The 15791-nt window shown below is 37.5% G+C and overlaps 1 protein-coding gene across 2 annotated transcripts in view; it reads right to left on the minus strand.

Annotated features, from left to right (window-relative positions):
* The window catches only part of LOC126366837 (antichymotrypsin-2-like), a 303399-nt gene that overhangs the window by 108952 nt on the left and 178656 nt on the right, over positions 1-15791 (minus strand). The window contains exon 1 of one of the 2 annotated variants that reach the window (XM_050010165.1): positions 6471-6474. The exons of the other annotated variant lie outside the window; for it this stretch is intronic. The gene's annotated coding sequence lies outside the window, so the exon portion shown is untranslated. Of the gene's footprint in view, positions 1-6470; positions 6475-15791 lie in introns of those variants that run through there. 2 annotated transcript variants of the gene reach the window in all.

Consider the following 15791-nt stretch of genomic DNA (forward strand, 5'->3'; position numbering starts at 1 on the left):
CGAGCCTATATAGTATTTACTATGTTTTGTCTTACTCTCGAATTATTCAAGGTACATAATTATTATTTTATTTATTTATGTTAGCTTTTTTGGGATATAAACAGTTGTGTATAATAACAGATTTAAATAAGTACCTACATAATAAGTAGCTTAACAACAAAACAGTTTCCACAAATTATTCATGCATCCTCTATGGAATTATACAATTTGTAATATAAAAAAACTAAACAGAGTTATTAGAAAGTTTATCCGTATCGTAATTAATATATTTTTTTATAAAATTGTATTATTTATTATTATTATTTTAATAGTCAAATAATAACTATAGATCTAGACAGTTGATGTAAATAATGCTAATGAGAAATCTCCACAAATAGATAAAGATTGGAATTGATTTGAAGATTGCTTCAAAAAAGAGCTTATTTTAAATATAGAATGTTAAAAGGCTGTTTACTTATCACTCATAACAACCTATACTTCCTCCACCGAAGTTTATTTCCGTAATCCATCCTTAATTAATACTAATGATCTTAAGATTATCCCGTGTTAATCGAGGGTCTAATCCTCGTATTTCTCTACTATGCTATTATAAAGATATCCACTTATTATGGTCCGGCGGACGTCCTAATGAAATTGTGGCATTATAAGTTATTCGATACTACAGGTGGGTGGAAGACCGTGGTAGTAAAATGAATTTATGTTCTTAACTTTGTGAATTAAAGGATTTGGAAAGTGTTTTAATATTTTGTAGATTTATAAGAGTTTATCCCGATGGGAAATAAGCGTGATTTTATAATGTACTTATGACTTGACTACACTTGTGCTTAAGATACATACCAATTAGCCTATATTTAACACATTGTTTGAGGTGGGTGGGAGTCTCACATCCCTGATTTTAATGCGGTACTGTGTGTTTTAGCCTATATTTATTTAATCTCTTCAGATCGGTTCAAAGGTTAAAGCACGAAACAGACAGACAGACAGAGTTACTTTCGCATTAATATTATAGCAAACACATTGACAGCCTTCATTGTGTAGTGATTAGAGCCTTGGACGCTATCTGGAGGTCCGGGTTCGATTCTCGATGGGGACATTGTCATTGTGTGTTGGAATCACTTTATCATTATCAGCCCATTTGGTTCCGGTTACTTCGTACTGATGTGAGTAAGTAGTCGTTACATGAGCCATGTCAGGGGCATTTGGCGGCTCAAAAATAACCCTGACACCAGGGGCCTGTTTCATAAAACTTACAAATTGTAAATTACAACGACAATTTGGTGGTCATTACGTAGCTAATATGAAACTGAAAAATATTTGTGATCACACACTCCGCAATGTACATCAAATTGTCTTTGTAATTTACAATTGTAAGTTTTATGAAACAGACCCCTGGGCTGTTGAGATTGGTAATCCACCTCACAACTCACACGATAGAAGATCAGTTATGTACTCCAGTGGCAGCTTGACCAATAAATGGTCTGATTTTCCTCAGGATTTTTTTTAATCTCGTCAAAAAAAGCATCCTTCGCTCACAGCGCGTCATCTCGTATTACACCGCAAGCTAGAAGCGAGTTGTTATCGAATGAAACACAATCGCTCTGCCCCGGATCCATATTGAACAGGCAATCTCATACCGGGGATTTAAAATACTTACTCTGCATTTTCAATAATAATATCTCAACCTGTTTTCATAAAATTAAATACTTCTGTTTGTGAGAAGCTGCAGTAGTTTTAGGCGGCGGGTTAGGCGTTATGTAAAATTGACGATTCAAAGTGTAACTATGTTACCTATTGAATAAAGATATTTTTGAATTTTGAAAAAAATTAATTGTTTATAGTGTGAGCGAAATATAACAGCCTATATACGTCCCACTGCTGGGCACAGGTCTCCCCTCATTCAACCAGAGTGGGTAAGGAGCATACTCCACCGCGCCGCGCCTCCGGATCGTGAGCCCAACGCTCAACCACTAGACCACAGAGGCCGTTTGAGTGAACTAATAAGTAATCCTTATGTAGAGTGTGACCATCAAAAGCCGGGCAAAAGTTCTTCAAGTCAGGTCAAGGCTTAGCCTAACTGGTAGCTCTGGCACATTAATGTCTCCACAGGAAAAAAAATCAGCATATAACTTTTTGGTATTTCAAATAATCCTACACAGCAAACACTAATAGATAAAACTGCAGCAATTTTGTTATCTACTATTTCCGTCACAAAAACGCCTAAGTACGAGTTGTGGTCTTTAAACTAACCTATAAACGCCTGAACAGTTTGAAACTATCTGCGTGTACAGAAACGTCCAGTGTCGCATTTATGTCGCCCCGCTCTGTTCGCCTTCGATAAAGGGCTTAAGACTCAAAGTGTCCAATTCCATGGACATTCACTATTAAAGAATACAGCCGGGGTAATTTATAGCTGTTACAGTTTCTCACATTGCCAACCGTTATATTTTCACTTCTTCACACGTGAAGATTATCTCGAAGCACTAATTATGGCTTATCTATATTATCTATATTTATATTTATAGAAAAGTTAACATAGTATAAGGACCCTATATCACTAGGACACCGCGGAGCCATGCGCGATGCTAATAAAATGTATGCAGTTGTATAATGCTACCCCACCTGTGCCGTGTTTATCAAACTTACATGTCTACACGTTCACAAGCTACAAGTTACAAATACGTGTAAATTACGTTTATCAAAAAGAGTAGACGGATTGTAAAATATACTTGTGATTTACATGTGTAGTTTTGATAAACATATTCTTGTAACAAAGAATTTTTTACAAGAAAATTTCTTGTAAGTACAGGGTTTTTAAGGTTTGATTAATACGGCATTGGTGTCCTGTTAGTTTAAATTGCGCAACCAACCAAACAATACAATAGAGGTGTCGTACATAATCGAATTATCTGAATTTTGAATCACATTCCAAACTGAAATGTTTCATAGTTAATGAATATCTATGGGGTAACATAACCACAAATGGACAATGTGCCTATAGCTATCTGAATATAGGGTGAAACCCCGCGAATGGCCTCCAACCGCCCCTTGCAGCCATCCTTGTCCACCGGAATGAATTGATATGTTTAACTGATTGCTTGGTAGAATCATGACATTACCACAGCGAAATCACCAACTGCATGTTTTACTGTCTGTTGTTTTATTTAGTAACAACAACTCTGCATCGGATTACACAAATTAGACAAATACTTATAAAACTTAACTGATAATTCATCCTGCACGACAGGAAGACTGATAAACTATTGATGATTGTTATTTGAAAACATACTGATATTTTTTCCTGATCTGTATCCGTCGGGGGCTGCCATTAACCCAGCTAAAGTTTTTCTAGTGACGTGAATACAATTATTGAGGAATTGTAGATGTTTAACGACGACATAAAATACACTTATGAGTATGATTAAATTTTTGTTGAAATTTCATATAGAAAAGGCAGCCCCCGACAGATATTCCTCGGTTATGTATTATGGTAAAATTATTATCGCTACATTTAAGTATATCTTCGAGATACAGACACGTTAGGAAAAAACTGTAAACATCCATATTCATTGTTTAGGTACTTAAGTATATCTATTACCGATGTCTCGAGATATCAACTCTTTTTTACAAAGTATTTTTAAGTCTAATATAATATTTCGTTACATAATAATTGTGTTAAGTCGGGGGTTTTGAGTTATTTTATTCTTTTTCGATGAAATGTTTACCGCCGTGGGTTTTTTTCAAAATTTTTAATTTTGCTTAATTTTTATTAAATAAACTTATATAATTATCAATGTATTTATTTAATTTTAAATGGGTTTTAGAGATCCCTATTAGCAATATCGCCTTTGCCAATAATATAATTTTTACTGTAAATTACTTGTGAATATGTGTGCAATAAACTGTTTTATTATAATTTCCTTTCGATCTGAACTGGAAGATTTTGTTATGAAACACATTATATAGTAAAAAAATCTTATTTCCTTGCCTTAAATCCGAGTTAGGACCGCACAGTGGCTGTTAATTGGAGCGACAGCTTTCCCACTAATTGGAATCCGAGTCTCCAATAGATTCCTTATTAGTCCACTGGATTTGTTTGTTGCTCCCGTTGTTGAAGTTCGACAAGCAATTACTGGTCGCTTCACACTGTCGGCATAGAATAACAGCAACTCTCCTCTCCCCACCAGTGGCTGAACTAGGTTTACCTCACCCCCCTTAGTCTTCGTATGGGCGTCAAATGCCACACACACAGATACGCATGTACAAAACGTCAATGTGTAGAGTCTGTGCAAAACGAGGTTTTTTGTATGAAATGTCCGGGGTGTGCTGTCGGTGAAGTAATAGTGGTGGGCAAGTCTAGGGCCAAGAGCAAACCCATCAAAGGTAAAAAAAATAATAATTGTAATCTGCCGTCTGAAAGTACTATCGATCTACCAAAAGCTGCTGACAGGGCTTATTTAACGACTGCTTACCAGCCGGGTTCGACTGCTTATTGTGCCGTCTTAAGCACGACTCATCTTACTTTTGGATAATCGGGTAAACCAGCGCGCAATGTCATAACCAAACTATTTAGGAATCTTAAAGTGACTTTTGTTATATGTCTATGCCGGGAATCCTGAAACCTGGGACCGCCAGTTTGAGAGATCAACGCTCTTAGCGCTAGACCACGGAGGCCGAATTAAAGAGGCAGTTTACTCGTAAGAGGCTGAAAATATCTAATTAATTAGTCTGACATTCAACAGCTTTGACACCCCGTACCGTTTGAAGAAATGGACATTCAGTTGTCAAATTTACGGGCTTAGCAAAAGATTACTTTGCGAACGGATTAGCATTGCAATTGAAATTGAAATTGTATGTGATATTCAAACAGTAATACCTATTTGATAGCAGAACGGATTTGGTCGACAATCGCATTTTATTTATAGCGCTCCAGGCGATTGGCTTTGCCGAAATTTGGATGTAATACGCTGAGTGCTCGTTTCAATACGGTTTACAGAATTTATTGACAAATGTTCACTGATAGTTAGGTAATATTATGTTCTTGCAGTATGGCCTTTTGGATTCCAAAAGAGATAAGTTATGCAGACTTCTAGTAAAAATAGAAAGATGGTTTTTTTATCATCCCTAAAATTTTAATTGGGATTGATTGTACATTAAAATTTATCCAAGAAACCATTACAGTAAACATTTCACTTTTAATGGTTCGTTTACACGAAAGACAAAAAAGTTATGTCAGTAAAAATTAGTAGGTAATAAAATATATCTATAAGTATTTCAAGAATATTCTGTAATTGACGGACTTTATACCACTTATTTATTTTATCATAGACCATTTATTAATTTCCATCGTAATTCTTTCCACAACCAACATCTCCTAAAAAAGTCGGGTAACAAGTCAAATCCCATTCTTTATTTGTTCCATTCGCCGCGTAATTCTCACTTCCGTTCCCGCCTTTTCTATTTACTTACTTTGTAAATTAATTAATTAGTTGTAAAACATTTTCAGTTATAATAATATACATTAATTCTATTTAATAATATTTTAAATCATGAAAATACTTTTCAATTATAGGCATTTGCTTGGACGATAAAAGTGCAGGTAAATTAATAGTGCATATAAATTTCATCGTTTCGCAGCTTTTAAATGTAACCTAGTTAATATTCATGTGAGATATACTTGCATATAATGAAACTTCTTTTTAAAATATGCGTGATCATGACAAGTACATTTATTTCACACTCATTGACACTTGTCGAATGTCGTTTTAATCGTTTGCAACTGGACTAAGGCCTGGGGCCACGACAACAATGACGTTGCGAAGTTTCCTTCCACCACAATCATAGTTCTAATTCAACCGTGCAATAGGACCACGTATGGGCTGGGCTGCTGAGCTCCTTTGTTTTCAAATACTCTAAACATCAATTACCATACGAATTGGAAGTACGAGTACCAGCCCGGATTAGGGATCGGCTGTGGAGTCAAAACGTGGTTGTTACACAAATTGGCAGTTCCGTATAGGTACGTGCCCGCTGCCATTCTCGCCATCTTCGTTGGTCCAGTGCCAATGGCTGGGCTTGTCAACTCTATTTGGAGATTTTGACTGGCTTAAATGTAGATGTGTTAAAAGTGTTAATGCTTTCTGCACACAAGAGTCAAGATAGCGTGACAGGGAGCAGGATTTTATATAAAAACTCAAAGAAAATTTCGGCATTTTTGTACCGCGTTCTCAGTTCTGTGTGCGTCAAGGTTAATAGTGAGTACAGTTGGCGGAGTGATAATGGAATATGTAAAATGTTTAAATGATTTTAAACGATTATGTTACATTAAATCTCTTTCAACCGATATTAATATCACTTTCTTATCCATATTATGCAGTAAAAATGAAACCACATTATTTTACGCGTATAACTATTGTCCCAAGTGTCTATTATTTACAAAGCAATTATCCACTTTTTGGGGTTATGTATACGTTTTGCAATAAAACACCAGACAATATTTTCGATTTGTCGAAAAATAAATTTATAGCTCATATGAAGTTTACTTTATGAAAAAAAAAGCTTATTATACGATTAATGATTGTCTAAATGATAAAAATGCCTGATTTTCAATGTGTTAATAACTTGTAATGTAACCCTTTATTGATTTAAAATATGTGTTGCTGTTTCTGTAACTTATTGTCATTTCTTCTCATCAGTGAACCGTGAACGTCAGGACTGCCTATGTAGTATTATATATCTTAATGATATATATGCAGAAAGATAGTACGGATTACGTGCTTAAATGTACAAGACACAATGGTCATACACCGGCCATCCTGACGTCAACCTGACGTTAAACAGATAGGTAAACTCTTTGATAATTACATTTCTGCAACTTTCCTTCCATGGCCTTGATCTAGTTATCCTTAAGAGCGTTAAGAGCCAGGTCTATTTTTTTGATAAAAATTGTCAAGCATTATTTTTACAGTAAAGTATGCACCCGAAGTAACTTTACTGCTATGCAAATTACTTACCCATGGTGTAAACTAATTTAAAAATAACTATTGTAAAACTACCAGCAACAATGAAATAGGACATACTGGAACAGTCAGATATTTCATGTAAGTAATCCAAAGAACGTAAGACAAGTCAGACATTTCATGTAATTATTACGGACTAGCGCCATCTAGCGCTTATTTAATGAAACAATTAGTTCCCTTACGATGATGTCAATGCCAAAGATTATTTGAAAATGTAACGTTATAACCAAAAAAACCTAACAGATGTCGCTAATAACCAACGCCAAAAAAGAGAATACTAAGATAGAGTGACGACGAAATACGACTGTTATTTCCGCTTCCGATAATTATACACAATAAACCATCATCATTATCACCAGCCCATTAACGTCCCCACTGCTGGGGCACGGGCCTTCCCTATGGATGGATAGGGAGATCGGGCCTTAAACCACCACGCGGGCCCAGTGCGGATTGGTGGTTATAAACGACTGCTAATGCAGCCGGGACCAACGGCCTAACGTGCCTTCCGAAGCACGGAGGAGTTCGAGATGAAAACTTTTTTATTTGTGGTCACCCATCCTATGACCGGCCTTTGCGAAATTTGCTCAACTTCAACAATCGCAGACCGAGCGCGTGAACCGCTGCGCCACCGAGCTCCTCACAATAAACCAATTTCTACCAATCTCATTATTTATTTCTTCAGTAATTTTGTACGTTTGGGGTGTAGAATGGCTGACTTTTGCAAGGCAAGCACTCATAAGGCGTCTTACACACAAGTAGTTACTATGCTGTCAACTTTTTTATTTATTTATTTATAACACTTCATAAATACGCTAGCTTCCTACTAGTCAAATCAGTTACTTTTTACAAAACGTCAAAACACGATATTACTATGGAATTCGTATGAAAAAGCTCGCTGTGACGTCATAGAAAAACGTGATAAAATGTCGAACCTATTATTACGTTTTCTTGATTAAAATTCATAAATCAGTTATTACATAGAAAAAAGTAAAATGAGTCCTTAGTTTTAGATCTGTCTTTATTTAGTAATCAGAATTTCATAATTTATCTTGAACCTAGTACACGACTCAATTACACATTGTACATTGGTTCAAAACTGCGACATCAAAATAAAAAAAATGTTAAAAAAAATAATTATAAAATAAACGTTATAAAATAAACTTAGATATTACTACTATTAAGTAACACAAAACGACCAAATCCAATCAAATTTACTTTTCATCAATCTAATCTAATCTGTTTTTTTTTTTTTTTTGTATTTTCCATTTTTATGTCTTTTCATCGCCAAATTTGTTTATTGTTAATTATTAGATAGAATGTACTGCAAATAAAACACATTTGACACTAATAAAATGAAACAAATAAATATAAGAAATTGTATCTAATCCATAAGCAAATTATTCATAAAACTCTACAATAGAATTCCAGTCGTGGTGGGGTGAGCCCATCACGCCTGTAAACAAATAGAATACTGGCTATAAAAACCGAATTCTACGTACACGGGTATTATCGTTGACTGTACAAGCACTGTACAGTCGGTCGTAAAAGTGCGACCGGACACATCCTGTTATAAAGAACGCTTTCAATTGCAAATGGGTCGTGGGGCAGAGCCACCGAATTTATGACCCCGGATGGAAAACGAGCGCGTTATTTGGACTCCAATGGAGGAAAAAATAGGAATAAAGGAATCGAGCCATTCATTTTTCATAGTTTTATTTATGTAAGTCCGTTCGCTTCAAGTTACGACACTATAAAATTTTAAGAACCGCTCCAGTGGGTGTTAGGTTTGAGTGTTTGCAAAACGGTTTGCGTATTAATATTTGATAGGCTCGTTGTGAATATGGTATTACGGAGTGACCTATCGGCCAGTCTTTGAATCTGAGTCGTATAAAGTTTATTAACGTGTCAATTTGTTATATTTTCAACCACCAATGAAGTCGACTTTATGACTTAGAATTCAAGTTTGGATCTTAGATAATTGATGGTGTGGAGCCGTGGTCGCCCAGTTGGTAGAACACTTGTCTCTCACATTGAGGTCGCAGGTTCGAATCCAGCACAGGCCTAAACCAATAATTGACGAATTTGTTTTCGAATTCATGTTTGGTTCGTAAATGATTATCACGTGCTCATCTGTGAAGTAAAAGCCTAAACCCTAGCTCTGAGATACATGCATATATATTATAACTGTATATCTAAACATATAGGTATCTACACACACAAATTATAAATTGTAAAGTACACACACAACACACACATCCACTCACACACGCTTACATACATTCATCTTACATAAGAACACGGTAGTTACATAATATTCTAATTTATTACACACACTTGAGACTGCCACTCTCAACTGAACACTTTAGGCAAAAAAAAAAAAAAATACAAATATATTTTTATTTTAATCATAAGTTACTTATTACTTACTTATTTCTTTAAGCTTTTGTATTGGTACCATTAGTAATCGATATTGAAGAGCGCGGTCTTCTAACACAGGTGTTGTTCACTTAACAGAAGTCCGCTACACTTGGCAATGATTGTACCTTTTTGTTGAAATAAATAACTTTTTTCTTTTCTTTAAAACATCGTGAGGAAAGCCACATTCCCGAGAATGTATTTTCGGAGGTATATGACTTAAGTGAAAGTCAGAAAGGCAGTCGCTTCTGTAAAAAACCGGACCTGTCAAATCTTCACTTTAGGTAAGCGGACCCTGTGAAAAACGGGATGATGCTTAGATGTTTGATATCACGATGTTTCTATTCTACTAAATTACAAAAATCTTAAGTAATAATGGGGTAAACGAAACACTAAAATAGTGAGAAATAGGTAACAAGTTTTTTTTAAAACGTGACTAATTTGTTGTTTTACCGCACAATTGTCATATTTGCTACTTGCCCGGACAGCAACTAACAAGCAATAAGTACTTACAGTCATGAGCAATATCATGTACCCACTTTAGAACCCTGTCGCACTATCATATTGGACTTTGTCAAAAAAGTGAATGTGTGTACCCACTTTAGAACCCTGTCGCACTATCATATTTGACTTTGTCAAAAAAGTGAATGTGTGTACCCACCTTAGAACCCTGTCGCACTATCATATTTGACTTTGTCAAAAAAGTGAATGTGACATGGTTTCAAAGTGTATACATATTAGTACTCGTGGACGTACCTAACCGATAACGCACAATATTAGAAAATTCTAATTGCAAAGTCATCATGAAAAGCTAGTTCGATACTAATTGGCTGCAGCAATTTTGGTGTCAATGAATTAGATTAGATCCGAGAGACTAGTGAAACATTCCGACCTCGCTCCTCACTAATTGCACGTCTAACGAGACGCGCAATTCAAGTGCTGACTCACTAACTGCAAGCTCCTTTGTTTTCAATCGTTACGTTTTATATTTGACTTGTGCCCGTTTGCAGCGGAGGTTTGATTCGAAGGAGTATCTTATGAAGGAGATCGGATTGCACTCTAGTTAGGCGGTTCTTACACGGTGACGTATGACGCTGCTGCATGCGACAGCAATAATGAGGATAAAAAGTTCCTATTTCTCCCATCAGCTGTCGCTACTGCTGAGTTTTCGTAAATTTTGATAAGTCCCCATACTATTTGAGTAAAAAAACATATTGGTTTAGATATACACTTCTCATCAAAAAAATCGAAACACTTCCGTTTTCATTGTTTCTGTCCGAATTTAACACAAAAAATAATTCATACGATGAAAAAAAATACATAAATGTATAGCTGGCAGTTTGGCCATTACAGTAATAAGCGAAAATTCTAAATTCAAAATTAGAATTTCATTTGTTTATCTTATAAACGAAATGAATCACTGCTTTGAGACAAATGTGTGTTTAGGGTTGGAGTACATTTAGCGTTTAAAAACTAAAAATTGGCGCCTATCCTTAAACTTTTTGTTTTTTATTTCAATACTGTGACTTTGGGACGTCTGAAAAAAGATTTTTTTTCTAAAACGTATGGATACTTCGCCCACAGAAGCCGCCCAAGTTGTGGCATTGCTGGATTCTGGCCTTAGTCAGCGTGTTGTGGCTGCAAGACTGCATCTAAGCCTGTCATCTGTTCATAGAGTCTATAAACGTTATCGGGAGACTGGTTTGTTCACGCGCCGTTCAGGATCTGGCAGGAATCGGGTCACTTCTGAGCGAGATGATCGATTTATTGTAACAACTTCTTTAAGAAATCGACGCCTTAACGCTTTTCAACTGCAGCAGCGGCTTCGTGTTGTACGAAGGGTGGCTGTAAGTGACTCTACAATTAGAAGAAGGTTGAAGGATCGTGGACTGGTACCGCATAAGCCAGCAAATGGGCCGAAATTAACTGCAGACCATCGAAGAGCGCGCCTTAACTTTGCACGTGAGCACCTAAATTGGTCATACCTACAGTGGAGCAAAGTTCTCTTTTCTGATGAGTGTAAAATTATGCTGTATGGTAACGACGGAAGGAACAAGGTCTACAGAAGAGACGGAGAACGCTATGCACAATGCTGCATTGAAGAAAAGGTCAGCTATGGTGGCGGTTTGTGGACGGTTTGGGGAGGAATCAGCGCCGACGGTAAGACAGAGCTTGCTTTCGTGTCTGGGCCACGTCTGCCTGCACTAAACTGTCATCGGTACGTCGAAGAGTGTCTCGAGCCTCATGTGATGCCCTATGCACATTTTATTGGCAACGGCTTCATATTCATGCACGACAATGATAGGGCTCACACCGCGGGCGTCGTACGAGATTATCTTAACGAAGTCGATATCTCTATTATGGAATGGCCAGCAAGAAGCCCGGACATGAATCCCATTGAACATCTGTGGGATGAATTAAAGAGACGAATTCGAGCAAGAGATCCTGCCCCAGAAACACTTAGCCAGCTGCAAGATGCAATCCAAGAGGAATGGGACAATATACCACAGCATGTGATCGTGACTCTCATCAGATCGATGAAGAACCGTATGGAAGCAGTAATTAGAGCTCGGGGAGGGAATACAAGTTATTAAATAAACGTTTTTTAGCTTTTTTTTTCATTTACGTGTGTTGTTTTATCCATTTCCTTTATACTCCATACGGAATAAAAATGACTCATTTAACAAAATACGAAACCTATGAAAAATTCATTTAAATTTAGAACATTAACATTAAGATTTGATAAGCTCATATAACTCACTATTAAACGACATTTAACATTTATTCCTAAATGTACACATTTTTCTGATAATCCTGACAAAACGTAAACTTGCAAGGTGTTTCGATTTTTTTGATGAGAAGTGTATTTTTACTCTATAACCCTTTGCGTAGCGTGCAAAATCATAGTGTTATATTTATTCCGTAAAGTTTGGAAAGAAGAAAATTTACAAAAACTTATTTTAAATCAAAACTGCCTTTTTCCAACTGACTGCTTTTCTTTTTCGTAACCCATCCTTCAGACGAGATACGCTCCAAGGTGCTCTACATTTTATAATAATTTATCACGATTTTTAGCTGGACAATATGGAGAACTGTCAAAATTTAGGAACGCTCTGTGAATTAGTAAGTTCCTAGGCAGTACGGTCGCCTACATTTATGAGCTTCTAGTTTATAACCCCATTCTTCTTCGAAGGTCAATGACCGGCCAACATTATTATCCAGGTTAGAATTATTATTAAACCACCAGAGACCCATGACATGCCATCATCAACGAATTCATGGTAACGCTTTTTGAAGCTCGGAACGATCTTACTTTTGGACAATCGGGTGTTTTAACCTGGAACGTTCTAAACAACGAAAAAACAGGTTTACAAAGTGATTTGTGATATATCCAGCCGTAATCGAAGGCCTCCGGATACACGCGTCTTCACATATCCCAGTGCGATGTTAAAATCATATAAACGCTTGTTACAGCGTCAAGCTTTAGTCGCCGTGTGAGAACCGCCTTATAAGCTAACGATGCTGCTCTTTCTAACCGTCTCGTGAAGTTAGACTTTGCTTTTATGAATGGTAGAGCTGATTAGCGGGTTATTAGCCCAGTTGGTAGTGCGCCTGGCTGCTTTGAAAAATGCATATAAAATTACTGTTATTGAACGTAGAAGCTGAAGTGGAACTTTGAATTATTTGTATATTAACCCTTGTTGAGTAAACTGTCATTTATCCGAAACATTGCGTACTACTTTTTTTGGAAAAGTAATATTTGGCGATATCTTTTTTTCCTGAACACTGATAAGGTTTCCGTGTTATGAGTTTGTGGGTACAAAATGGGAAGCAATTATTGGCTCATAAATATAATCGTCATGTTTGCCGAATGCAACATGATAGGTGGGTAAAAGTTATCACGGAGTGGACACCTCTTGCCACCAACGCAGAGGCAGAGGCAGACCCAGGAAGCGATGGAGAGACGACCTGGACGGGTTTCAGACGGATTGGAGAGAGATCGCTCAGGACAGGCAGAAATGGAAGCTCAGAGGGGAGGCGTTTGCCCAGCAGTGGGACAATCCAAGCAAACATTTTTTTAAATTATCGTCTTTTGGCCTCTATATATAAACACACCGAGTGACCGGCCATCCTGACGTCAGAAGCGCCGGTCACCTTTAATTGTCATATGATTGCTAAAATACGTTGGAAGCAATTCTCTAGGCACTAATTGAGCAGCAATTCACCGACAAAAATATACTGACAAAATACAAGTGACCGGTGATACTGACGGGCACAAAACTGAGATGCATTCTTTAAAAACATTTTGTACTACGATACAGTCTGAAAACCTGTCAAGAAAAGCAGTTGAGCCACAAACTATCTGATAAGAAAGAGATAAGGTATTTTATTTTGAAAAAAATATAATGAAATGATGAGTAGCTCGGTGGCGCAGCGGTAAACGCGCTCGGTCTGCGATTGTTGAAGTTAAGCAACTTTCGCAAAGGCCGGTCATAGGATGGGTGACCACAAAAAAAAGTTTAATCTCGAGCTCCTCCGTGCTTTTGAAAGCACGTTAAGCCGTTAGCCGCGGCTGCATTAGTAGTTGTTAATAACCACCAATCCGCACTGCGCCCGCGTGGTGGTTTAAGGCCCGATCTCCCTATCCATGCATCCATAAGGAAGGCCCGTGCCCCAGTAGTGGGGACGTTAATGGGCTGGTGATGATGATCTGATCTTCAAAAACACAAAAAGAAATGAATACTCTTACGGGGCGTATGAATTGGAAAAATCCTCTCTGTCTTCAGCTCCATTGCGCTAAAAAGTATAAAAAAGCATCCAGTCAAACTTTTACGTATAGTATTGTTGTAATACGAGTATGATGAAAGAGGGATATCAAAGAAATACCTATACACATCAGAGCAGACCGCGACAAAATTCACATTTTGCTCGAAGTCGCAAAGATATCGATAACACACTTAAACATTATTCTAGCCTACGTCAATTGAGCTTGATATATCGACTTAATTGCAAAGTGATCTATTCCTAAGGAAATGTTTAAAGCGGCATTAGATTTTCGTTAGCCACGTCATTAATCTCGGGGTAATGGCGAACCGACGTATCTCTAATGGACAGCGACAAAAATACGCCCCAGTAATTAATGGACTCCAATCCGGAAAAAACGAAAAGCTCGGAAAATTTTCCCGCCGATTAATAGTTTCGGAGATGTCGGCAAAATAGGAAAAGTGCTAGTGCTTAGCCAGTTGTTTTTAAGTTGCTGCGCTCAGAGGTTTCAATTCAGACTGTGATGCCAGGTAGATCGATAAGTACGTACCTAATAGTTCTGACCTCAAGTGTCAGTTTTATACATGTTTATAGTACCTACTCTAAAACAGAACGTTTAGTTTATATTTTAATTTACTAAGATAACGTTTATAATAGATTCAATGCTCCTTTAATCTGTCAAAGTACCTACAGAAGCCAGTGTTGTGACGTTCATTAGCGTAGTGATATATTAGTCGAGATTAGACTGTTCGATTCTATTATATACTTATCCTTTCTAACAGTGCATACATAACATAAACTGCCTATATACGTCCCACTGCTAGGCACAGGCCTCCCCTCAATCAACCGGAGGGGGTATGGAGCATACTCCACCACGCTGCTCCAATGCGGGTTGGTGGAGGTGTTTTTACGGCTAATAGCCGGGACCAACGGCTTAACGTGCCCTCCGAAGCACGGAATCATCTTACTTTTTCGGACGATCAGGTGATTCAAGCCTGAAAAGTCCTTACCAAACAAAGGACAGTCTCACAAAGTGATTTCGACAATGTCCCCATCGGGAATCGAACCCGGACCTCCAGATCGTGAGCCTAACGCTCTAACCACTAGACCACGGAGGCGGTTAACAGTGCATACATCTACTTATTTAAATAGGGCAACATGGCCCATACTTTCGTAGCTACTTACATAAAATAAAATATAGGCTTATGCCTAATGGCTCAAATTAGCTTCAAAACTTTCTTCGATTCTGCTCCGCACCACCCAAATCCCCTGATAGTTGTGGCTTCCGATTACATCCCGCTAAGGGACGGTACTGAAAAGTATCGGCGTCCAAAGGACGTAATATACGATCCCGACGATCCGATTACTCTAGTCATAGAGGCGGCCAATCAGCTCCTGATAATAAACACTTCAAAACCCCGCCGGCGTGGTACAAAAAAGAACAAAATTGTCGGCTCATGCATCACAAAAGCTCTAGAAATAGGATCGTGCCGCGACTCCAGCATTTGCACCCACAAGAGGAAGAATTTACACACGTACAGTCATGAGCAATATAATATACCCACTTTACGACGCTGTCGCACTAACATATTTGAC

Source organism: Pectinophora gossypiella, chromosome 5 (genome assembly GCF_024362695.1).
Source record: "Pectinophora gossypiella chromosome 5, ilPecGoss1.1, whole genome shotgun sequence".
Taxonomy (NCBI): domain Eukaryota; kingdom Metazoa; phylum Arthropoda; class Insecta; order Lepidoptera; family Gelechiidae; genus Pectinophora; species Pectinophora gossypiella.